The sequence below is a fragment of the Acanthochromis polyacanthus genome, chromosome 1 (assembly GCF_021347895.1).
Source record: "Acanthochromis polyacanthus isolate Apoly-LR-REF ecotype Palm Island chromosome 1, KAUST_Apoly_ChrSc, whole genome shotgun sequence".
NCBI lineage: Eukaryota > Metazoa > Chordata > Actinopteri > Pomacentridae > Acanthochromis > Acanthochromis polyacanthus.
The window spans coordinates 2379616-2406396 of record NC_067113.1 but is presented as its reverse complement, the minus strand read 5'-3'; the positions used below and the strand labels follow the sequence as shown (position 1 = coordinate 2406396).

The following is a 26781-nucleotide window of genomic DNA, read 5'->3' as shown; positions in this document are numbered from 1 at the left end:
GTTTGCATATCTGGTGTTAACCACTATAAATATTCATGACCAGGGTCTAAACTGGTATGAATATTCATTTTGCCTCCAGGCCGTAGATGGGTGGAGTGACTGTGATTCTAATCAGCAGAAAAGAAATTAACTCAACCTTTTGTGTGGTGGATGAGAACACTTGATGATTACCACGGGCCACTTTGGTGTGCCTGGTCAGCTCCATATGTATATGGATTGTTACATTTGTTGAAGTCACATGGCGGTCATAGTTAGGAAAGAGTGCCTGCACTACAGAGGGACAGATGGAAACAGAAACAACTCACCTTCAAGACACTGAAAGGACTGTTTTAAAATGAGAACAAATATCCACTAAAGCCTAATATTTCAACAACAGAATTAAAATACACAGTGACTGATTTAGCTCACACCCTTCACTGTCAAACCAATGAGACTGAATTCTTAATTTCTTTTTTCTAAAGCCATCAGTTGCACGTTTGACAGTTTACTTGCTAAAGCTACAGGCAGTTCATCTGGTCTGTTAGCACTGCCACTGTAGATGCTACATCCTGAATAAATTATCCACATAGACCCACTTGCTAAATCCATTTAATATTAGCATAAGGAGCATACACAATTGATGTTATTTTTCATTGCTCTTGCTGTGGCCTGTGCTTTGGCCCTTGACCAGTTCTACTCACCATGACAATCTCAAAGGGAAACTCGGTTCTGTATTTATTTGATTTGATTTTTATCCAACATGGCTTTTGTATTTCTGTCTTTGATGTGCTGTTCTCTCATGACTGTTCAGCCTTCTCATCACTGCCTTTGTGTTGAAGTATCAACTGACACGCATAATGATAATAAATGTGAGTGAAAATAGCAACAAACGATGCAGGCTGGGTAGATCTTGCTAAGACACGCACATTTAATTAGCAAGAAAAGAAGTATCTTGCTTTTGCAGTCAGCAACAGCAGTGTTTTATCACTTTGAAACTATCTAAACCTGGACCCTCAAGTATAGTAACTCAGGAGGCCCCAGGAGGCCTGGGATTGCCAGAGGGGTGTGCCGTTAGCAATGCAAAACAACACAAAGAGGCTCAGACCCTGTGTGAGGTATTAAAATATATTATAATTGAATAGATCATACAACAAAAGCCAGTATTGATTCAAAACATGGGATGCTGGGTGGAGCTGAGGTAAGACAATGTTAAGAAAAACCCGATCTGATATTAATTATGTTGACATGTTTTCTGCTTTAGCCATGAAATTGACATTGCAATGACTAGTGGCAGAGTCCGCCCTTGCCATGTTAATTTAAGATTTCATACATGCACAGGGCATACATGACGCATGCTGCAGAGGAAATTTGAAAAGCAAAAGTCAGCACTTATCTGCTACACACGTGGACAAAATTGTTGGTACCCCTCAGTTAAAGAAGGAAAAACCCACAATTCTTGCAGAAATCACTTGAAACTCACAAAAGTAACAATAAATAAAAATTTATTGAAAATTAAATAATCAAAATCAGCCATCACTTTTGAATTGTTGATTAACATAATTATTAAAAAAACAAACTAATGAAATAGGGCTGGACAAAAATGATGGTACCCATAACTTAATATTTTGTTGCACAACCTTTTGAGGCAATCACTGCAATTAAACGATTTCTGTATTTGTCAATGAGCGTTCTGCAGCTGTCAACAGGTATTTTGGCCCACTCCTCATGAGCAAACAGCTCCAGTTGTCTCAGGTTTGATGGGTGTCTTCTCCAAATGGCATGTTTCAGCTCCTTCCACATATGTTCAATGGGATTCAGATCTGGGCTCATAGAAGGCCACTTTAGAATAGTCCAACGCTTTTCTCTCAGCCATTCTTGGGTGTTTTTGGCTGTGTGTTTTGGATCGTTGTCCTGTTGGAAGACCCATGACCTGCGACTGAGACCAAGCTTTCTGACACTAGGCAGCACATTTCTCTCCAGAATGCCTTGATAGTCTTCAGATTTCATCGTACCTTGCACACTTTCAAGACACCCTGTGCCAGATGCAGCACAGCAGCCCCAAAACATTACTGAGCCTCCTCCATGTTTCACCGTAGGGACAGTGTTCTTTTCTTCGTATGCTTGGTTTTTGAGTCTATGAACATAGAGTTGATGTGCCTTACCAAAAAGCTCCAGTTTGGTCTCATCTGTCCAAAGGACATTCTCCCAGAAGCTTTGTGGCTTGTCAACATGCATTTTTGCAAATTCCAGTCTCGCTTTTTTATGAGTTTTTCAGCAGTGGTGTCCTCCTTGGTCGTCTCCCATGAAGTCCACTTTGGCTCAAACAACGACGAATGGTGCGATCTGACACTGATGTACCTTGGCCTTGGAGTTCACCTTTAATTTCTTTGGAGGTTGCTCTGGGCTCTTTGGATACAATTCCAACGATCCGTCTCTTCAATTTGTCATCAATTTTCCTCTTGCGGCCACGTCCAGGGAGGTTGGCTACTGTCCCGTGGGTCTTGAACTTCTGAATAATATGAGCCACTGTTGTCACAGGAACTTCAAGCTGTTTACAGATGGTCTTATAGCCTTTACCTTTAAGATGTTTGTCTATAAATTTTTTTCGGATGTCCTGGGACAATTCTCTCCTTCGCTTTCTGTTGTCCATGTTCAGTGTGGTACACACCTTTTCACCAAACAGCAGGGTGACTACTTGTCTCCCTTTAAATAGGCAGACTGACTGATTATGAGTTTGGAAACACCTGTGATGTCAATTAAATGACACACCTGAGTTAATCATGTCACTCTGGTCAAATAGTTTTCAATCTTTTATAGAGGTACCATCATTTTTGTCCAGGCCTGTTTCATTAGTTTGTTTTTTTAAATAATTATGTTAATCAACAATTCAAAAGTAATGGCTGTTTTTGATTATTTAATTTTCAATAAATTTTTATTTATTGTTACTTTTGTGAGTTTCAAGTGATTTCAGTGAGAATTGTGGGTTTTTCCTTCTTTAACTGAGGGGTACCAACAATTTTGTCCACGTGTGTATACACTGAAAACAAGTGCAGTGAAGGGAGACAGGGAAGGTGGAAATCATAGAGGGTAACTTATAAATCATACATTGGATCGGAATTGTTCCTATATTGTTTCTTGCAATATTTTCTTGCTCTGATGAATAGTGTTATTTTGGTGATTTTTTTCTTATATTTTTTTCCTTTCAGGTTTTGTAATGTGTTGGACAGTTCTTAACTCAGTTTTAGTAATTTCAGACATCTCCTTAGTTATTTTCTTTGCTTGATGCAGGCAAATAATTTGACCCTTTTGAAACAGATTAACATCCTTTCCACAACCACAGGATATGCTTTCCGACATGGTTGTTTTAGAAATGAAAAGCTACTCACTGCATCAGCTAGGGTTAAATAAGTTGTTGCCTGTTGAAATATAGTTATCCAATGGAAGACTCGCACCTATTTGCTTAGTTCTAAATCCAAGTGACAACTTTTTTTTTTTTTGGACAGGCAGTGTATAATGATCACTCAGCTTAAGCTATGTACATTCATAAAAGCACAAACAGCATTGTTTTCAAGCATTGTTGTAAATGCTGACAAAAATAGTCAGTGTCTCCCATGTGCAGAGACCCACTTAGACATGCTCCACAGAGCACATAACACTAAAATCTGCACTTTTATATACTTTTACTTACCCATAATTGCAAGCGATCAGCACAGAAAAGCACATTAACTGAGGCACACCCAAACATTAACAAGCATGCAGTATTCACACTTGATTTCTTTCTCCTGTCTGACAGAGATGTTGATACGTGGAGAGCAAAAATAATGTCAATGCCTGAGACCGAGATTGTTTTCAGAAAGATGTCATGACCACGGCCGTGTTGTCTTTGTTAGTGTGTGCTGTTTGAGCATGTGTGTGTATTAGAATACAGTGAAAGCAGAGGAATCTGAAACGTCATTCAGCCACATAAATGCGATGCACATGCACACAGGCACTATCCCAAGTGCTCTAAAAGAAAACACCAGGGGGGAAGAACAAAGAGCCTCTTTGCAGAATAGGCATGAATTATTCACTCCATCAGATAAGAGAAGAGTGGGAAAGACATAGAGGGAGAAATGGAGGAGTGAGTGTGATAGAAACAAAGAGACAGATGGATTGACAAGGACAGTGGGGTTTTAGATTGTATTAGCAGTAATGATGACGGCGACATTGGAAAGGTCCTCGAGAGATTTTAGCTAAAAGAACACAGCTTCCTATCATGTACAAAACCGTGTCTAAGAATCCACAGGGTGCAAAAATATGAAATAGACTTAAATAAGTGAATAAATAAATAAATAAATAAATAAATAAATAAATAAATGCAGCAGCTGATATGTGTTCAAAGTGCATGACATTACTTATCAGCATAAAGCCAGATGCTTTGGAAATCAGCCTTGTTTTTCTGACTTGAGAGGAGCTTTTTGTTACCTGAAGGAAAGAGTTTATCCTGTGAAAATCCACAGCCAGCAGCGGCTTAGCTACAGCATCTGTGCTGCTTTTCACACAGATACACTTTATCAGATCCAAGCATGGTCCCTCTTTTGTATTCTCCAGCTAATGCTGTGGTGCCATAGAAGTTCAGTGACGGCAGACAATCTGGATACTCCACCTATATTACGGTTAAACTAGTAACTAGTAAGTGCAGGTGCTTTATCAGCTGCACACAGTTGCTGTAATTTGTATTGCAGTGCTGGAAAGGTTTTATAGTGGAAATGACTTGACTTGTAAAACAGTATGTGGTGGAAGGTTATTAAGTACATTTACTTAAGTTAGAGGTTTTATATAAGATTAATTCCAAGCAACTGATAGTCACAAACCGTTTAAAAATACACTATGCTGTATGTGTAAAAATTTTAGGGCTTTAATGATAATAATATCCAAGTACATTTGATGCTGTAGTAGTAGACAGGTCTGTATTATATCTTTCTCCTTGTCGTCTTGACATTTCCATACATAACTCGATGCAGTTTTACCTCACATAATTAGTGTTCAGTGCAGGCATTAATGCATCACTTTTCCAGACTGAATATATGTTTTGATATTTATCTTGGCTTTGGAGTTACAGTTTAGCACATTTTAGGTAGAAAAGACAAATAAAACTGTTGTCATATAATAATTCATTACATTAGTGGCAGATGTTCCAAACTGTCTCATTGGCCATTGTTGTTATTGTAACAGATGAATCAGTCAGAAACTATCAGTGAATTTAAATCTACCATTTATAGATCTATTCTGCGATTCTGGAGTCTGTGATATTTTAGGATGTGCTTGGTTTATTGTCCTTTTTTGCTCTTCCAGAGCTATGCAATAGTGTTGCATAGATCAGTCCAATCTACTGTGTTTGTTTCCCATTTACAATCAGGGCTGTGTAAAAACACCAGAATTTTTTTTAAATTACAAAAACGATTATTTGTGCGTTGAGCATGTTTGTAGACCATTACGTGAGATATTCACTGGCAACAGTGCAATTTCAGTTTTAGAATGATTCAAAGTTTAAAGAAGCTTTCTGGGAATTGTCATTGGAAAAAACTAAGTGGCGCCTTGGCTCTTATGTTCAATGTGAACTCACTCGACATTGCAGATTCTTGCTTTGCAGGAAAGCAGACTGTGAGTGTGAGATAACACTGGTGCACTGCAAATACATTCCGGACGTGCAGTTATGTGGATTGAAAGAGACCTCTGACAGGAACTGTTTGGCTAAAAGTGAATATAAATGCCAGAATGTCCTGTAATGAACTGCTTGTGGGTTTGTTTGTTAAGTTTGGTGCAGAGTTGATGTCAACATGGTATTGAGTCTAACCACATCCTCATGCTTTCAGCAACCCTTTTTTGAACTTAACATGTCCTTTGCTTACAGTAACTAATGAAAAGTCCTCATTTGGGAATCAGCTGGTTTCAGTTTTGGAGCAGGAGGGCTCCAGTCTGTGTGGGCAGATGTGGGGCTTATCTAAAAGTAGGTGGTGATGGTGAAACTGAAGGATGCTTGTTACCACAATTTTTCGTTTGGGATTTCTACATGTCAAATTCAAGGGATGCGATGTCAGGCACACGTGATGTGGTGAGAATACTTTGCGTCTGTCAAAGCCAGCTGCTGGCAGACTAACTGTAGAAAATGAAAAAAAAAAAAAGGCTAGTAATTTAGCAGGCCCCAGGAGGCCCCTGTACTCCCATAGGACCATTCCTTTAGCAATGTAAAATAACGCAAAGAGCCTCAGATCTTGTGTGAATCATTGAAATGTATCAAAATTTAATAGACCTACAACAAGAGCCACTTTGATCATAACGAGTGGATGCTAGGTGGAACTGAGGTGGGACATTAGCTGGAACCACCACCTGAAATTAGAATCTTTAACGTTTTCATCATATCAAAGAGAAGATCTGATGCTGTTCATATTGGCTTTTTTTTCTGCCATAACTACATCATTACACTGATTAGTGGTGGAGTCTGCCATTCCCTTGCTAGTTTCAGATAAGTGCATGCCCTTCAAAAAAAAAAAGACATATGCATGCTGTAGAGGAAATTTCAAAGTTAAAAATCTGCTTATGTGTATACTGAAAACAAATTTACATACATCATTAGGGTCAGAGCACCGAATAGTGCGATGAGCCTATTAGAACACAAGGAATTATTATTAGGGTCCGAGCACCGATGGTGCAGAGGACCCTATTGTAATTGCTCAAGTTTTTTTTTCCTGCTGGAACGACTGCATTTTGAATGATTGGACTTTGATGCTTTGTCATGAAACATCAGCTGCTGTGTAGCTATCCTCTGCATGCTCAAATCTACCTCAGACTTCACATGTTTATTCACAGTACTGTCCTGATCGCATACATATGGCAAAATACATTCACAGCATGTGCCAGAGCGCCCCCTGCAGCATTTTAAAAAATAGCCTCCACAGCAAGATTAACCGACAACTACAAATTTTGGTATGCATATGTAGCACGTCAGTGCAAACAAAAAAGTCTGTTAGATTCATCCTCTAAACCCAACAGGAAGTCTGCCATTTTAAATGTCAGATTTTTGGTGTTTTTGGTCATTTTTAACAATTGATTTCTCACAGGTGATAACTCCAAAACACTTGAAATTGGGATGATATATACAACACGCCTTCTGGTTGAAAATTTGTTAAAACTGTACACAAAGTCAAAGGGCGTGCCAATGGTAGCCGACTGATCTATGATGCTTCGCCAACAATCAGGAAGTTTTGTGTACATCCCCTGGAGATGCTACAATCTGTCTCTAACTTTACATGTGTGATCAGAGTCCAGTCCTGATGAATTCCATAGACCAATATACAGTCACAATGATAGCGCCACTTGGTGGATGGACAGGAAGTGCTGCCTAAATAGCCTGTACATGCTCCAATCTGCCTGAAATTTAACCTGTGTGCTCAGAATCCAGCCCTGGTCACATTCATGGGCCTAAATACACTCTCAGTCACCGCATCGCCTCATGGACATGCTTGTAGTCACCGACCAGCATGGATGTGAGGACCCGTTCAACATTGCTTGCAGTTTTAATTTTAATTTTGATGTACTTTCATCTGCAGATCAACCAGCATGAAATATAAGTAGCTAAATGTAACATGAATTTACACTCAGGCAGGTCATGGCTGCCTCAAATAAATTGGTAGAAATAAGTGGAAAAAATGGAACGTGGAAAGTTACTAGCCTGGAGATGTTCACAAAGACTGATATAGCCAATGGATTGCTGAGGAAGGAATGTGAATTGGCTCACAAAATGAATAACTAGTTCAGTGAATGATGATTCATCTTGTAAAGAGAAAATAAATAGATCCTCCAGGTCTGTCAACTTCCACCTCAAGTCTCTCTTTTTAGTAGCTAAATCAGTCACTGGCTGTGACACAATTTCAGGGTCCTTCGGCCTCCCAGTGGTCTTAATTTTTTGGTGTAGCCTCTCTTCAATAGGAGTGTCGTTGACGCTTTTCGCATCGCTTGGCTAGGTAAAATAAACATTGCAATAAATACTCTAGATAAACTAATTGCTTTTGCTGTTCAAGTTAAGTTACAAGGTCAGTCACTTTTCTTGAAGACAGTTTACTAAGGATGCTGAATCTTCTTCCACTGTACTCTGCTGCTGTTGCCGTCTTTGCACTTTGTTAAATAGATTCAAGGGATTTCGCCAAGTAATGTTTACTTTGCACCTAAATTCAAGTAAACCTAGGATGTAATAACCAAGCTACGAAATGCTGCAGAAAAGAAACATTCCTAGTAATGTTGTCCTGTAGTACTCGTACACCAATTACAAAGAGGAAGTAAGATTAAAAGAGAGACATAAAAGAAGAAATTGGAGGATAAACAACTGGATAAAAAAACATCGACATTTCATCATTTATTCAATGAAGAGCCTGGGATAAGAATGAGAGTCAGTAACAAAGCAAGAAAACCGGAAGAGAAACAAAATACTGCCGTGATTGCAGAGCCAGATTGAATTTCATCATTTATTCAATAGTCCGGAGAATGAGATAGAAAAGCAAAGAGGTAAAGTGAGAGGGAGTGAGAGAGAGAGAGAGAGAGAGAGAGAGAGAGAGAGAGTGAAAGAGCCTAAGAGGCTTTAAAAGACTCAGTAAGAAGTTTAATATCAGGTTTCCTAATCTTCTTTCTCCATTTCATCCCTCAACCATCAGCTCCGCAGCTGGCAGACAGTCACTGAGGAGGGCGGGCTCTACAGTGCTACGATGAGGTAATTATGTTTATGTGAACAGGCTTTGCAGTCAGTGACAGAGAAATGTGATGGGACATTTGATCAGGCTGGTCTCTGTTTAGAACCCAAAGAGGTTAGAGTTCATATCAAGTTTTAAATGATCTCTTGGAAAGATTTCTTCATCAAATTCAGTGAAGTCACTCAGACTCCTGACTGGTGCCTGTCAAACCTAATCACAAAATTCAAACTGTGTTGTTATATTTTAGAAAGGTTAAGTTCTCACTGAAAGACTTTTGCACACCCTCAGTTGAAACATGTGAAATGCCTGAAGTCAAGAAAGAGCTGAAGTGGAAGTTAAAGGTACGGTGAAAATTACTGAAATAAGTTCAAGTGTCAGCTATACATACATTTAAAATGGGTGACATTAACATATAAGTGCTAAACTAAGTTAAACACAGATTGCTAAACAATAGCTGATTTGGCATTTAACAGTGACAGATAGAATCAGTTGAAATATCAGTTTACATCTAACAGAGGAATAAACTGTGTCAGGATTAAAAAGATTGAATTCATTGTTGATTTGGGGATTTGTCAACAATATGAAAGTGATTGGCAAGTCTAAGGGTGTTTCCACATGGCACACATTTGTCACTGTTACCTCCATTGTTTTTAATGTAAACACAGCAGAAACCACAGAATCCAATGAGAAAGACCAGATGAAGGAGGTGATTTACAGGTAGGGGTTTTCTGAACAAAGCAATATTAATCTAAAGTGTTGGTTAGCTGTTAGTTAAATAGCTAACTGTTTCCCTTATTTGAACTCTTAGAACTCAGCATAGTCACATTCCGTTCAAATTTATATCCCTTTTCTTGGTTGAATTGCTCCTGTAATATTTATTGCAGCAAGGCCAAGTGCATATCAAATACAATGGTACAATTTGACTTTTCTGATAATGCCAATTGCTTGTTTGTGCAACAAAGTGTTGGAGAAAAAAATAAATATGAATTACCATCAAGTTTATACATGGTTACAATCTGCATACAGCTCTGCATCCATTTCCACACCCATTACTCTTGCTTGATACATGTAAGGCATCATCATTTCATAAAATGAAATACTGTATACCTTGATATAGAGGATTAAATTAGAAGGCATTTATCCATCCATCCATTCTCTATGCACCGCTTTAATCTCACTCGGGTTGCAGGGGGTGCTGGAGCCTATCCCAGCTGACTCAGGTGAAGGCAGGGGACACCCTGGACAGGTCGCCAGTCTGTCACAGGGCTACATATACAGACGAACAATCACACTCACATTCACACCTACAGGCAATTTAGAGTAATCAATTAACCTCAGCATATTTTTGGACTGTGGGAGGAAGCCGGAGTGCCCGGAGAAAACCCATGAATGCACAGGGAGAAAATGCAAACTCCATGCAGAAAGATCCCGGGCTCAGGCCGGGACTCGAACCAGGGATCTTCTTGCTGCAAGGCAAAAGTGCTAACCACTGTACCACTGTGCAGCCCTGTCACATTCATATTCAAAAGAAAAAGGTTTTCTGTAGAATTGAAATGCAATGCATGCTGGGAAGTATATGTGAATAACTTAAAGTGTATCTAATTAACTTACTTTGATGAGTAAAGTCAACAATCCATTGGACAGCTAGGACATTTAACTTCTGAACGTGATGAGCAATCCAAGCTTGCAAGTAATCCAAATAGCTAACAACATGGAATTAATAGTACAAATATATTCAATAGAACTTACGGGATCAAATAGGGTCAAAGAATCCTGGGAAAAATGGCTTTCTTGCATTGTCCACTGAAAGAAGACAAATTACTTAATGAATCACAGATTAAAACTGATCAGGACTCCCTTGTTAAGATTTAACAAATTGTTCTTGTTTTTTATGCTAAATAATGCAAGTTGGCATTTTTACTGTTAAAACAACACTAAACAAGGTGTTAATGAGAAAGTTCAAGTTTAACTTCTCTTTTACTTTTAATCCTTAATACCTTCAAGCATCAAGACTGTGAAGAACAATGTGTCAATTTTCACCCCAACACTTTGCAATCCTGCCCTCCATATTACCAAAAGTGAAGCATTTCTCATGATCTATACGGCTGATGGGTGATTTTCAAGCTGCTGATTGGATGGTGATAATTTGCCAACATGTGGCTATTTGTTTCAGCTGGAGCCCTGAGGTCACACCGGAAAGGTCCTGACTGAATAATGTGACTGCATTTGTAATTTGTCTCTAAAGCTGTGGGGAAGCCAGCCACTTGTTATCGGTTAGCAGCTGCTCCATTCAGAATGACAAGAACCCAATACAGCACAGTCTAGACACCTGTTCCACAGCAACACACAGATCCACACTCTGGGTCAGGCTACCAGATGCTGTCCAGACAAGGTAACTGAGAGGAGGAATGGGCGTGCAGAGAGAGAGGGAAAAACAAGAAGAAATGAGACAGAAGAAAGTACAAAAGAAGGAGGGAGAACAGTGTTAAGTCCTGGAGAGAGAGGTGTGAGTGTGAGTGAGAAAACAGAATGCATAAGCAAGTCATATGGGAGAGGTGTGAAAGGATTAAAAAAAAGAACTGGAGTAACACAGCAGAGGAAAATGGTGAGGAAGTCACATGGGACAGAGAGGATGGATAGAGAGATGGATGTAGGAGGAGGAGCTGCACAGCAGAGGTCGAATTAGAAAGTGTAACAGTGTGCATCGTGCCGAATCACTCACAAAGAGGAGGAGGAGAGGACAAATAGAAATGTAGAGGAGAGAGAGAGTGGCAGAGAGAGGAGGAGGACTGCACAAAAAGAGAAAGGAGGATGAGAGGAGGAGCAAAATGAAAGTGAAGTCAAAATGTCCACCGATAGCATATTGCAGGGTGACTTTTAGACTTTGCCAAGCAACACATTTACTTAAAGTGCATTTATCAGCAATCTGAGGAGGCGACTTTAACTTACAGATCGATGAGCAGAGAGAAAAGTATGTGCAATATTCACCTTCTTGCTGAGGATTAGATGAGAAGATTGATAACACTCGATGCATTCCCAGCCACCTGACGGATACAAAGTAACAACACATTAAAATGATTAGATGTGATCAGATCACAACAATTCTTATTTTCCACAAAATAATACATGTAATAAAATTGCACTTCCAATTACATCACCTTGAGGTGCCCTCTTTCTTCAGATGGTACACATCTGGAAAATTAGTACCACCAGCTGTTTGCTGTTAATGAACCAACTCTTAATCCTAAGCAGCAGAATGACACACACATTAATGTGTGTTTTCTTTTGCTGATAGTTATGAAATTTGACTAAAAACTGCACTACATCTGGATGGAAACCCAACTGCTATCATTTTTGTGTGCTTTAACATGAAGGCATCAGGCAGAAGGTGACTGAGCCAAACTGAATTGCCACTTCACCCCATCCACTCAGCCTGACCTTATGTTCATGTTAACTGATTTCTTCTCGGGAGAGGGGGTGGTTTGGGTTAGTTTGGCCCTAAGCAATCAGATGCACGTGATGTATTAGGTGAAGCTGACATGATTTTCAGTTTATATCAGAGTTTTATTATCAGACATCAGTAACTTAATGAATATGTAAGATTTATTTTCTCTAAGTTAACTTTTGGCAAATTTGATTGCGCTTGTCACCATTTTTTTCTACTTGCCAGGCTGATTGATAGGATATTTTTCCATAATATAAAAACAACCTTCAATAGCAGACCTCTTTGAGTTGCTGAATAAGTTTTTAGATATGGCAGGCCTGGAGCCAGGGCAGAGCCTTTTAGCTTATTTTAGCATAAAGACTGCTAACAAAGTCACTGGTAAAGATGAAACAGCTATAACCCATGTAGAAAGAAAGAAGAAAAGCAGAAAAAAAGTAGCAGAAGAAGAAGAAGAAGAAAAGCTGAATGTCCAGCCCTGTCAACAGCTGTGCCACTCCTCAAATAAACTACATTCTCAATTATATTTTGAGTGAAATGTCTTTCCTGTTAGGTTACATTTAATTTCGTTATGTATCATGAGCACATTTCAAATCAGCATGTGTTTACCTTTTTTTTTATTTTATTGTTGTCCAAATCTTGGCAATTTTTACCCAACCAACCATATATTAGATGGGGGCACAATCACTCTGGTAACCCAGAAAACAAAGGAGAGACTTCAAACATGCTGTGAAATGATAATATATTAACCAACTCCATGATATTTTTACTAATCTTAATCAATTTTGATGCCTAATCTTAACCAAGCTCCTAACAGTGTTATTTTTGCTGAAGTGTTAACCAAACCATCAAAATCACTTAAACCTAACCATGTGGTTTTGACAGTTGATTCTAAACACATCTCAAGTAAAAGTTGAAAGTTAACAATGAGTGAAAATGAAATAGAAGTCTATGAACAGTGATCCCACTTGAGATGTAGCTTATCTGTACCTCAGTCTTGCCATTCCAACTCTTCAGGTGGGCTTTGCAGTTGTTTCGAATGGGACTCCTTTCTTCCTAGAGCGTAGTCTTCTCTTTTTAGTGGAAAACTGAACAGAATGGGATTCCTTTCAAAACATAATTCAAAATTAAGTTTAGTTGTGTAGTGACATCATTGTTGGGAGACATGAACTTAAACAGAAACAAACTGATGTCAAGCTTCTCATTTTGGTCTTATTAAGAACATAAAGCCCATGTCTCAAAATATAAAACTATTGATAGATGTTTTCTTGCACTGCTGCTTTTACTATGTTCATTTTGCTCATGAATCACACCTGTGTGAAGCATAGTATCCACAGCCACCAAACAATCCTTTAACTGAGTGCAATGTTCCTTATCAACCTCCTCCCAAAAAGGTTAATGGGTGTGGCTGAAGTAAAGACAGAAAAACTACAGTATGTACATCTATTCCCTCCTTTTTTTCCCCTCATTGCTCTGTCCTAAATCATTTCCTCACCTTCTCCCTCGACCTGTAACTCTCTCTGAACAGTTCTCTCACTTTCTCTCCATCAGCTCCTTCATTCTTGGCTCTTCAAAACTCAACACCAGAACATAATATTTGTCTAAATTCCAAAGACATGTAGCACACACACATTCACAAACACCTGCATCAGTTTCACTGTCTAAATGCTGTTTGTACAGCTCAATTCAGCTCACAGTGGGCAAGCTGGGAGCAGCCTCACAGCCAATTCTCTAAATGCATCTACCGTGCGTGACTGTTTGCTAATGGGAATATGGCTGTGGGTTAAGTTTGCCAGCAAGCCTGTTCATTTGGGTTGTAATGACGTCAACAGAGGAATAAAGAGAATGTAGCTATGTTTCTGTTATTGTCCTTATCCATATATAGAGGTGAAGTCACTCTGATTTCATTCATACATTTGCATACACAAACATGTAAATATGCACAGAAGGCAATTTATTACCTCCCTTGTTAGAATAAATAATTAAATGTGCCCCCACTTGTAAATTTCATTATGATTTGGGGGGGGGGCGGGGGGCGGGGGGGGGGGGGGGTGATTAAAAAAAAAAAAACAAATTGCTGTCCTGCTATTCCCAAGGTTTAGTCTGAATACATTTCCCAAACATCAATGCAGACACACACACACGCACACGCACACATGCATTTGATAGGTCTCAGACTTGGCACCGAGCCCTGACTCTGTGTTCCTTGACAAACCAGGGGCATAATGGATCCCACATAACATCAGCACTCACACACAGACACACACATAGACACACACAGGGGAAAACACACAAGCGAAGAGGCATAATTGAGATGTTTCAACATAAGACAGCAGCGCACGATGGCATGTATGCAAATTCAGACCAACAAACAAATCATACACACTACACACCCAGGCACACAAAGCAAAACTGCATTAGCCCAGCCATTAGTCTCCGCAATAAAGAGATGGGAGCTTAATTTACAGAGACTTTTAGAGATTATAAACATGGGAAAACACTCATTGAGTCGTGCTTGTTCTCTGTTTCTCAGTATGCAAATTCAAAAGCTCTTAAATTTAGAAAATACCTCATGCTTTTTTTGTAACCATTTAACAGATACATAAAAGCTTTTGTTTGTTTATCCATTTACTATCCCTCTTGGAGCCTTGTTGCACTCTGCATGTTTATATGCCCCGACACTGTACCTTGTGTGTGTGTGTGTGTGTGTGTGTGTGTGTGTGTGTGTGTGTGTGTGTGTGTGTGTATATATATATGTATATAGTTTACACCAGTTGAAATCTGGAATTTGAATTTGGTCTGATGAGTCTAAATTTGTGATTTCTGGGATCCTTCTGTGGAGTGTTTGTGAGATGCAGAGCTGAATGGAGGGTATCTGTATGTGTGACCTCACAGCTTCCCTCTGTAGCCATTCTGCATCCAGGAATTAAATTATTCTAACTCCTGGAGTCTTTTTTTTTTTTAATCTTTATTCATTTTATCCCCTTTGGGACCTAATATGCACCGTCACAATCCCTGATCATCACATTTTTTTCCCATTATGCTTTCATCAACAGCAGCCACATTTTACTCAAAATGTCCGTTGACCAAAGTGGACTGTGTACTGACACATCTTTTCCAGCCTTTACTTCTGAATATTGCAACTTTAGCTGCCAATTTTACTGCCATTTGTCCAACGGAGGCGTTTGCTGACCAGTTCGATGTCCTTTTCAAGCAAAAGTCGTGTCTCACATTCACCCACAATTACACACTTTCACCTCACAAATTTTATACTGTCAGCTACTGGGTGCTTCCTAGTGTCACCAGACTTTTTCACTAATCTACATTAATAGAGAGGCATCACAGCATTTAACCCTTCTGTTATATTGCGGGTCAGACTGACCCATTTTAAAGTAAAAAAAAACAACAAAAAAACAAAATTAGTATGAAACTTCTTCTTCTTGGCTTACTCAGTGTAATAAACATATAAAATGAAAGTGGTTCATTTCACTTACTTAAACCACCCTGAACAGGAAAGGTGTTAACAGGTGTTAACGGCATGTGTCAACTAGTGCCCAGACCTTATTTTTGTATATTCCTCTTTCTGTGTAAAATCTGGTGCTTCTGAAGACATTCAGTCCTTCTCTTGAAATTCTGAAAGAGTCAGTGAAAGTAAAAGCATTTCTTCTAAAGGCTGCACAAATATTCATCCATTCTCTATACACCGCTTTATCCTCACTAGGGTCATGGGGGGTGCTGGAGCCGATACCAGCTGACTCGGGTGAAGGCAGGGGACACCCTGGACAGATCACCAGTCTGTCACAGGGCTACATATACAGACAAACAATCACACTCACATTCACACCTACGGACAATTTAGAGTCATCAATTAACCTCAGCATATTTTTGGACTGTGGGAGGAAGCCGGAGTACCCGGAGAAAACCCATGCATGCACAGGGAGAACATGCAAACTCCATGCAGAAAGATCCCAGGCCGGGATTTGAACTGGGGATCTTCTTGCTGCAAGGCCAAAATGCTAACCACTACCTCACTGTGTCATATCAATATAATAATTTTTTACTCCCTAAAATTGATTTTAGCACCCTCCAAAAATTCATTATCAGTTGAGTTCTAGTATGGAAGCATAGTTTCTAGATTGATCCTCAGACAATTATAAATTAAATTTTACATCAATCTATCCAGTAGTTGACATCGTTGCCCCGTTAGCGTTAACGTGCCCAGCCCTAATTAATTCATCAACTACTTGAAAACAAAAACAAATCTGAATGAAAAATTTGTAAATTAAAAAAAAAACAATCTTTGTCATGTAAAACTATTGTATTTTAAATGTAGGTCTTTTCAGTATACATAAAAAAGTTTTAATATGCATTTTTTATGAAAAACAAGTGAATTATCCTCATTGAAACATAATCTGTGAGAGGTAAAGAAGACTACTGCACTAAATATTGATTGAAATGATTAGTCATGGAGGTAATAATAAAATACGAACAATGTTTATTTGAATTTTTTTGGTTTCTGCCATTTTTGGACATTTAAACATGCCCCAGGTCAAACTGACCCAGGAACATCATCGCTGTTCCTGAGGAACAAACCTAACAGGAGGCCTAAATTTTACATATATTTCTGCAGATTGTGTTGCTAACTATTAAAAATACTTTCTGTAATGTGCAAAATGTGCTATGTGTTGTTTTTTTCCCCCCAAAATAGACCCGATTTAAATCCCCGGGTCTACGTGGTAAAACATGAAGTTAAAATTCAGAGCAGCTGTAAAACTATGGAGGGTGAAATCTATCTCTAACACGTGTAAAGACAAAGTTATTTTACATTTTACTAAGGAATTACTAAAAAGCCCCAGGACCCTGTTGAAGGACCTCTAAGTGACCCCAAGTTTAGTGTCACTGTTGAGTTGATAGGTGTTGGAGTTACAGGGTCATTACCGCCATAATCACCCAGTAATGACACAGTGGGGAGAGATCAGAACAAGACTCTCTCTCTCTCTCTCTCTCTCTCTCTCTCTCTCTCTCTCTCTCTCTCTCTCTCTCTCTCTCTCTCTCTCTCTCTCTCACCCTCTTCTCTTCTCTGCCTCCCCTCACCTCTCCATTTGCAGCAATCAATCAATGTGCATGAGTCCTCCCTGAGTGTGAACTGTGTGTGTGCAGGCAGTCCTCGTGTGACATAAGATTAGTTGGGAGCGCTGTTTGGTCGTCATGATTTGGAGCTCTGCGTGAGTGTGCCAGCGAAAGTGCCCGTCGGAGTCTGTGCATGATGAGTCAAGAGGAAAGTGGTTGTGACATGTGGCGCACTTGGTGGGCAGCAGCGTGACAGCATGTTGCAGGGGAAGCAGAACACACACAGCACCAGTGAACAACCTGTCACCGTTGCATTAGGAGCTTTTAGCACTTTTTTTCTTTAGCAAAGCAGTCTACCTTGAGATTGTGAAAAGACATGAAAGAAAATAATAATCAAACCTGCACACACACACACACACACACACACACACACACACACACACACACACACACACACACACACACACACACACACACACACACACACACACACACACACACACACTACCATTCAAAAGTTTAGGGTCACTTAGAAATGTCCTTATTTTTGAAAGAAAATCTGTTTTTTCAATAAAGGTAACATTAAATTAATCAAATATACAGTCTAGACTGTGTTAATGTGGTAAATGACTATTCTAGCTGCAAATGACAGATTTTAATGGAGTATCTGTATAAGGGGTAAGAGTCCCATTTCCACCAACCATCACTTCTGTGTTCTAATGCTACATTGTGTCAGCTAATGGTGTTGAAAGTCGAATTGATGATTCGAAAACCCTTGTGCAATTATGTTAGCACATGAATACATGAGTTTTCATGAAAAAACATGAAATTGTCTGGGTGACCCCAAACTTTTGAAAGGCAGTGCACACATATTGGGGGAAACAGAGGAGGACTGGACATGTTATTGATCAGACTGAAAGGTCTTTGCAGTTTTTCTTAATTGATAAGACACTAAACTCCATTTGCTGCACACTGCCACCAACTGACTGCACACATTTTTCAAAAACAGGACAATGCTGTCCAAATTTTGGACACTACCCATGGTTTGCACACAGTTTCCAAAACTCTTACACTCTTTTGACTGAACACTTTTTTACTCATAGCACACATTTTTCAAAAAGTGAACACTAGGAAGCAGAATTGGGACACTGTTCCAACACTGCTGTCACAATTAAGACACAACAGGTCAAAACTGAAAACACTTTTGCCAATGAACTGCACATTATAAAACCTGCTGGGAAATAGCATTAGCTGTTCAGAATGCAATCTGTTGTTGAGGTCAACAGATGGTTGGGATGGTGCATAAAGTAAATAGTTTCCGGTTTATTGTGGTTTACTTTACATGGTATGTAAATGTTGTTTGTCACTTCAGTGACATGTCTATACTTGAACAATACAAGCACTCAGAAATGTTCTGAGAATACTGTAAAAAATAGCTTTCATAGAAGGCTATTGATTAAGAAATGGTTCAGTATGAACCCTCAAGTTATTGTGGTGTTTCTCCCTTTCTGAATCCTATAGAAGAATTCTTGTCTACATGGAGGTGGAAGGTATATGAGCAGCAGCCATACTTTGGGAAAATCTCTTGTAATCAATGGTCTTAGCATGTGGTGATGTTTCTGTTGATGCAGGTCAGGGCTGGATCAGACACACTAGGTCCTTCTTTCCAGAGAAAACACAGCTTGTGATGTTGATGAGGTCCTGTGGCCTGACCAGACTGAAAGAATTGATGCAGAGATGGTGTAAATATTTGCATACTGTACTGTCTACAATACAGTGCTGGATTTTTGTCTAACATTATTTTTATTTTGAAATGTACAGTCAAGCACTGCAGTGGACCCCTCTGATTCATAGGGGGCGGCATAGCTCAGTGGGTAGAGTGGCTGTCTTGTAACTGGAAGGTTGCCGGTTCGATCCTCGGCCCGTCGTGCTCATGTCGAGGTGTCCCTGAGCAAGACACCTAACCCCTAATTGCTCCTGGTGGGTCGTGGTTAGTGCCTTGCATGGCAGCTTCCACCATTAGTGTGTGAATGGGTAAATGTAAACATATCATGTAAAGCGCTTTGGATAAAAGCGCTATATAATTACTACCATTCATGTATAGGATGAATTTGTGTTTAAATTGTCATTTTTGAGGACTGTATCATTTTTACACTTCATGTGAAAACACAGTGAGAGAGGATTGTTTTGTATTTAGCAGTGCAGTGTCCTAGTTTTGCTTTGTGTGTCTTAATTTTGAAAACAAAGCTCAGATTTTGACAATAAAGTGCGCTTTTGACACAAGTGTGCAGTGGTTTGTGTGTTCAAATAAAGAAAATAGTGTGCAGTGTGTTGGGAAATGTGTGCTATTTTTCAGCAACAGTGTCTTATCAATTCAGAAAAACTGTAATACCTGCTCTGCACAGATGACAGAGAGAAGTCTTGCAAAGCCGTATCTATCCCTCCAGTGCTGTGCAAGCACTGGAGAATGGTGTGACGAAATGCTTTCTCATTCTGCTATAAGGGAGAAAACCCTTTGGCTTATTCTTTCAACCAATCACAGTCATCTTGGGCATTCCTAGACCTGGAAAAAAGCAACAGTGTCTCTACATAATAGTGGTGAGGTTGAACTTATTTTGATAGAAAATGCTTTCAAAATAAAACTTTATTCCATAACTGGTGAGCCAACATGCAAGAAATTTCTTTCTTAACAGCAAATGTTCTAAACCTGTTTGTTGTAGTTTGTTCCAACTAACCAATTCCCATTCCAGTGGTATCAAATACTATCATTTTGTCAAAGCTGCTGGCATTTCAGAGTTACACACAAAGTGTCCTTTAAACGTGGTCCCAACCCCGCCAATATTTGACACCAACAGATGTATGGTGGTTTTTGCAGTTCAAAAGAAGGTTGGAGAGATGACTTTAACAGAGGAAGGAGAAGTTCGTGACCTGAGATGGATCATTACTGACTACGTTAGTTTTCGTTTCAGGTGTTAGCTGCTGTTTTTTCAAATTGAGGCACCAAATCATAGACTTTTATAAATCTATCAGATAACCCTGCACATTGAAAAATAATACTGAATCATATCCAGTGCATTCACGTGTGATGCAAAGAAGCCCTGACAAAGTGGCAGTTTGTGACATGATGCAGGAGTGAGACTGTTCACTTAACAAAACCAAGCAGGTCTGCTTATTGCACAATGGAAATCTTAATTCAACTTGCCGTTTTAAGTGTGTAGAATGCTGGCACAGCGGTTGTTTTTGTTTAAAGGAAGTTTAAAAGCAGCAACATGTGAATAGCTGATTAAAAGGAAAAATGGCAGGTTTACATGTGGTGAGTCAGACTCAGCACAGAGTGACCAGAACTCTTTCTTTAGAAGAAAAAAGACTCAAATTTTCTTCCAAAGCTTTACACTTCATTTGCTGCAGCACAAAGCTGCCTTTTTAAAAATCTGTGGGTTGGAGTAAAATAAAATTTTCTCAAATCTGGATCCAGTTCCAACTCTGCTAATTAAACGTGAATGCATTTGGATCCGTAATTGAATCATTGTATGTAGTTTGGTATGGCAATGAAGAAAAAACAAACAAACAAAGCAAAACATGTGCTGTCTTTATTTTGATCAGTGTCATAACCAAAGTAGACTAAGTTATGATCACCACAGATTTTGTCACTGCACAGCAACATTCATTAACCTCCTGAGTCTACTGAACAAAATTCCCTTAAATCAGCCAGCTCCACAACTGCAAATCCAAAATAACAACCTTGGTTTTTGTGTTCTTATCACCAGGCCTGAGTGAGATCTGAAATTCAGCAGCAGTGAAAGTTGTCATTTTTACTTTGTCCTAATCAAAACCATAAATTAGAGGTCTGTAACAAAGAGACAGTAAACGCAGATGTAATTGAACCTGTTCTAAAAGTGCTCTGCTGCAAATCTACTCAATTTGACGCAGCAGAAATTAAATACAGCAATGCTACACTAAATAGTAAATGATGCTCATCAAAGAAGGTGCCATCTTTGAAAACTGCAGTCCCTGTATAAGCACCTTCAGAGTGGAAAGGGTGTCTGTCTCATCCTACTTTGACATGAAGAGACAGTAAATTAATATTTCAGCAGGGGACTTCTCGTCCCCCCACTTTGTCATCTGCAAATATGGCATTTGACATTAACTTAGGTGAAGTGTAGTCACACTTTGAATTGTTTAAGTCATGCTGGTCCCCCATGTGTCAGTCAGCTGTGGTAACAAGCACAAAACAAGAGCTGCTGGCTGGGTTTGTTGTTTGTGCTTCAGTGTTCCTTTGTCTGCTCATGGTCCTCCTGTTTATTCCATATTGAAATGATCCATTTGTGTAACTTAGTCAAGACTTTTTTATAAATGTTGCTGTCTGAGATAGCATTTTAGAGGAAACTCACAAATTTAGCAGTTGAGAAAGTGTCACATCTCACATTCTCACTCTGAGGTATTTTGATTTGACGCAGTGAGCCCTTTTTAATTGGGTGAAGCACATTCATTTATGAAAGGTGCTGCATAAATACAAATTTCAGAGTTGACGTGATCAGTCATTAGTCTATTTTTTTGATATTTTTAAAGAAATGTATTTCTACAACAAAAATGCTAAGCATTGTCAAGTTGTGGCTTTGCAACTCCACTGATTATTTGATTTTATATAATTGTGCTTCCAGTGGCTTGTGGGTTTGGTGGTTAGCACTTCCCCTTGCAGCGAGGTGATCCCCTGTTTGCGTCCCATCCATCCCAGGATCTTTCTGCATGGAGTTTGCATGTTCTCCCTGTGCATGCATGGGGCTCTTCTTGGTACTCCGGCTTCCTCCCACAGTCCAAAAACATGCTGAGGTTAATTGATTACTCTAAATTGTCTGCAGGTGTGAATGTGAGTGTGATTGTCTGTATATGTATCCCTGTGACAGACTGGTGACCTGTCCAGGGTATCCCCTGCCTTCACTTTATGTCAGCTGGGATATATTTCAGCGCCCCACGACCCAAAGATGAAGAGAATTAAGCGGTGTATAGATAATGCATGGATGATATTGTGTTTCCCAGTTAACTGATATTTTTAAAGTTTTAAAGTGTTGCTTGTGAACACAAGCCAGTTGATAAAATTGATTGTGTGTTGGTCAGCTGTTTTTATTAGTTTTTTCAATGTGAGCCATTAGTAGAGAAGTGATTAATAATGGAAATAGTACTCATAGACTGCAGCCCCGGTTAGTATTAGAAATATTGCTGAAAATATATTTGCTTACATATGTTACTGTAACCTTTTTTTAAATGTTATTTTGTACTCTTCCTGTGTTTCAGTGTATATGAAGATTCTCTAGCACATTTATGAGGTGCACACTGCATTAATGCACTCTAAAATTGGCCGCCAAGTTGAATGAATATCCAAGAAAGTCAGGCTGTGCTTTTTGGCAATTATTCTGCTGCACAGGAGTTATCTGCTACAGCAATTTCCCTGGGCTGCAGCTCTGTTGTAATAGTGGAAAGTGGCTGGCTGTCACCTATCTTAAGGTGAAGAAAATCTGATTCTCCCAAAACTTTGGGATGGGTATAAATGTAATGAGCAGCCATGGGAGAGATGACAAAATGTTTCAGCCAATTCGCAGTGATACAGTGTTGCAGAAATTAAAAACAAAAACAAAACATGTCTGCAAGGGCTGCTAGATTTCACTTTTGCTCACATTTTCATTAACATTGATTCTGTTTAAGTTCTGCACAATGATCTGTTTTGGGTTTCTTTGTAATTGCAGTCCATCTACTGGGGCTGCTGCAATACAGAAAATCTTAAAGTGTAGAGACTTACAGTTCTCTGGTGAATTCATGGACTGCACACAGATAGAAGCATATATAAACCAACAAAAGACTGAGGAAGTAGCTCTGCTCTGAGGGCCAAACCAGATGCTAGTAAATGTCAGAAAAAGATCTTTTAACAGGTCAGACACACAGAGACACATTCTAACCGCAGGGTTTTCTGAGCATTTGTGTGTGTGTGACAGCGAGAGGAATCCAGATTGTGTGGATAAATACAGAAAGGCCTCCAAGTGAGATAATTTTATTTTATTTTTTTACAATTTCAACAAACAGTAAACAATATTAAAGATAAGAAAATTATGAAGACCCTTATCTTATGTGATTACAGTTTTTCTGAATTGATAAGACACTGTTCCTGAAAAATAGCACACATTTCCCAACACACTGCACACTATTTTTTTATTTGAACACAATTCACAAAGCACTGCACACTTGTGTCAAAAGCACACTTTATTGTCAAAATCTGAACGTTGTTTTCAAAATTAAGACACACCAAGCAAAAACCAGGACACTGCACTGCTAAATACAGAACATTTCTCTCTCACTGTGTTTTCACATGAAGCGTAAAAAAAAATGATACAGTCCTCAAAAATGACAACTTAAGCACAAATGCAACCTTTAAATAAATCAGAGAGGGCCACTGCAGTGCTTAGCTGTACATTACAAAATAAAAATAATGTTAGACAAAAAAAACAGCACTGTATTTTACACAGTACAGTATGCAAATATTTACACCACGTCTGCATCAATTCTTTTAGTCTGGTCAGGCCACAGGACCTCATCAACATCACAAGCTGTGTTTTCTCTGGAAAGAAGGACCTAGTGTGTCTGATCCAGCCCTGACCTGCATCAACAGAAACATCACCACATGCCAAGACCATTGATTACAAGAGATTTTCCCAAAGTATGGCTGCTGCTCATATACCTTCCACCTCCATGTGGACAAGAATTCTTCTATAGGATTCAGAAAGGGAGAATATGGAGGCAGAAATACCACAATAACTTGGGGGTTCATATTGAACGAGTCCATCCAACCATCAATAGTTCTCTATGAAAACTAACATTATCCCAGATGTATTCATGTGTATCATCAGAATCCAACTGAAAAACTCTCTGGAACAAATACACACAAAACAGAGAAAAAGTCAGTCATGTACACTTTCTGTAATTTGACTAGCACCTGTAAACCAGAATTATGCATTAGATTTTTACAGTATTCTCAGAACATTTCTGAGTGCTTGTATTGTTCCAGTACAGACATGTCACTGAAGTGACAAACAACATTTACATACCATGTAAAATAAACCACAATAAACCTGAGACAATTTACTTTATCCACCATCCCAACCATCTGCTGACCTCAACAGATTGCATTCTCAACAGCTAATGCTATTTCCCAGCAGGTTTTATAATGTGCAGTTCATTGGCAAAAGTGTTTTCAGTTTTGACCTGTTGTGTCTTAATTGTGACAGCAGTGTTGGAACAGTGTCCCAATTCTGTTTCCAAGTGTTCACTTTTTGAAAAATGTGTGCTATGAGTTAAAAAGTGTGTTCATATGAGCATAAAGCGTGTTCAGTCTTTTGCAAAAAAAAGTGCAAGAGTTTTGGAAACGCAGATAGCAAACTATGTGTGAATCAATGTTGAATCTATGTTGAGACCTAACGTCGAAATTATACAGAAAGCGCAAGGTTGATAAAATGTTGAGTCAACGTTTGCTTACATAGATTACATGTTTGCAAACATAGAGTCAACATTAATTAAACATTGACCTGTCAAACATTTTAATTAAACCAAAATACAATGTAGATTCAATGGTATCTTTTAAACACAATCTTCAATGTTGACAAAATGTTGTTGAATCAACGTTAATCCAACCATCAGTCTTCAACCGTAACCACAATTCAACCTTCTTAACCCTAATTCAACATTGATTTAACATCTTTTGCTCTCTGGGTAAAGTGTGATTTATGGTTGAAAAGCAAACGTTGACTCAACATTTTATCAACCTTGCGCTTTCTGTATAATTTCGACGTTAGGTCTCAACATAGATTCAACATTGATTCACCCATAGTTTGCTATCTGTGAACTGTATGCAAACCATGAATAGTGTCCAAAATTTGGACAGCAGTGTCCTGTTTCTGAGAAATGTGTGCAGTCAGTTGGTGGCTATGTCCAGTGAAAGGAATTTAGTGTCTTATCAGTTGAGAAAAACTGTAAGAGATCCATGCTCATTTGTTTGCATGTTCATATACAATTTAATTCCTAAAATAATTGTCAAGTGATTATTTAACAACATGCAATTATGCTACCAATGTTTATCTTTTTACACAACATGCTTTAAACTGAGCTCGAGTTTGTGTTGGATCCACTGGGTTTGCAGATGCAGTGGGACTGGGAGTGTGTGTGTGTGTGTGTGTGTGTGTGTGTGTGTGTGTATATAATTGTCTGTATAAAGCCGTGAGAGGCAGCACAAAGTAGCAATTAGTTATACAGCCTAATGTGCATGAACTGAACTCCTAATTAGAAATAATTCACTTCATTTATTATTCCCATAAAATACACTGCAGGTACAACCGCACTGTGGAGTGTGTGTGTGTGTGTGTGTGTGTGTGTGTGTGTGTGTTTGTGTTTCTGTACTAGTAAGCGGTGTGCTTTTGTTTGTGTGTATGTGTGGAAGTTTTCTCTTTTTTATGTTTGTAGCACTCATATATCATCTCTGGGCTGACATTGCTAAAGCTACTGGTCTGATAAATCATCTACACTCACACATATGAATTTAAAAAACAATAGCAACACACACACACACACACACACACACACACGTACACATAGTGTAATTCAAGGTTACGATCGCTGCAACTTTACTTCTCTCTACATCAGAAGGTGACACTGTTTTGGCAGTGGAGGGGAGCGTGCAGCTTGGGATCTTTGTGAGTGTATGTGTTTCCATAAATATCCTGTGGGCAAATATTCTAAACAAGATTTAAAAAAAAAAAAAAAAGATACAGAGAAAGCAGAGAGTTAATTTCTTTAGTTTCCAATTATGAGAAATAAGACTTCTGCTTGCTTGGTACTCATGTTGAGTGTGATTGCACATTCAGAAACAGGCAGAGAGGTCAGCAGAGCAAAGAGTCACATGGAACACTAAGAGCTGGGCAGAGAAGGAAAGACTGATGACAAGTTTTTAGCGACAAGAATCCTAAAGGGCTTTTGAGAGAAAAACAGGGACACGGTGACCTATTTTATAAAGAAAGAATTCTGTCACTTGTGTATGATTTTTGCTGCTCACTGAAAGACAGTGAGGCAGCTTAGATTGAAGCCACTTTGACAAATCACAGAAACAAGGAGAAGGCAGGGATAACCTCGTGTTGATCAAAATCCTAATGATCAAAATAAACTGCTGCTCTGAAGGATGTGACAGTGGTCCAAACTTTTGAATGTTACTGTGAGATAACTATGTTGAGAGTACCGTCCATATTCTATGTTTTCATCTTTGAACGTGAGCTTCACCAGAGGGGCAGCTGTCTGTCACACTGAAATTGCAGAGCTGCACATCAAAAAAGGACGGATTTTGATTCTTGTTTTGTTAATTCACACAGTTCACTGTCAGTCCCGTCATCACCTTTTATTAACTGTGAATTTACTGCCAACATTTTAACTTGTCACGACAATAAAAGTCCTCCGACACCTTGATTTATTGCACATTTTATTGTGTTATACATTTAATTCTAATTGGATCAAATGCCTCCCATTAATCTACATTCA

General features: G+C 38.9%; 1 protein-coding gene across 3 annotated transcripts in view; it reads left to right on the top strand.

The window, feature by feature from the left end:
- The window catches only part of LOC110967034 (leucine-rich repeat and fibronectin type-III domain-containing protein 5-like), a 167709-nt gene that overhangs the window by 23248 nt on the left and 117680 nt on the right, over nucleotides 1-26781 (top strand). Inside the window, exon 2 of one of the 3 annotated variants that reach the window (XM_051947017.1) lies at nucleotides 8667-8722. The exons of the other annotated variants lie outside the window; for them this stretch is intronic. The gene's annotated coding sequence lies outside the window, so the exon portion shown is untranslated. The remainder of the gene's footprint in view (nucleotides 1-8666; nucleotides 8723-26781) is intronic. 3 annotated transcript variants of the gene reach the window in all.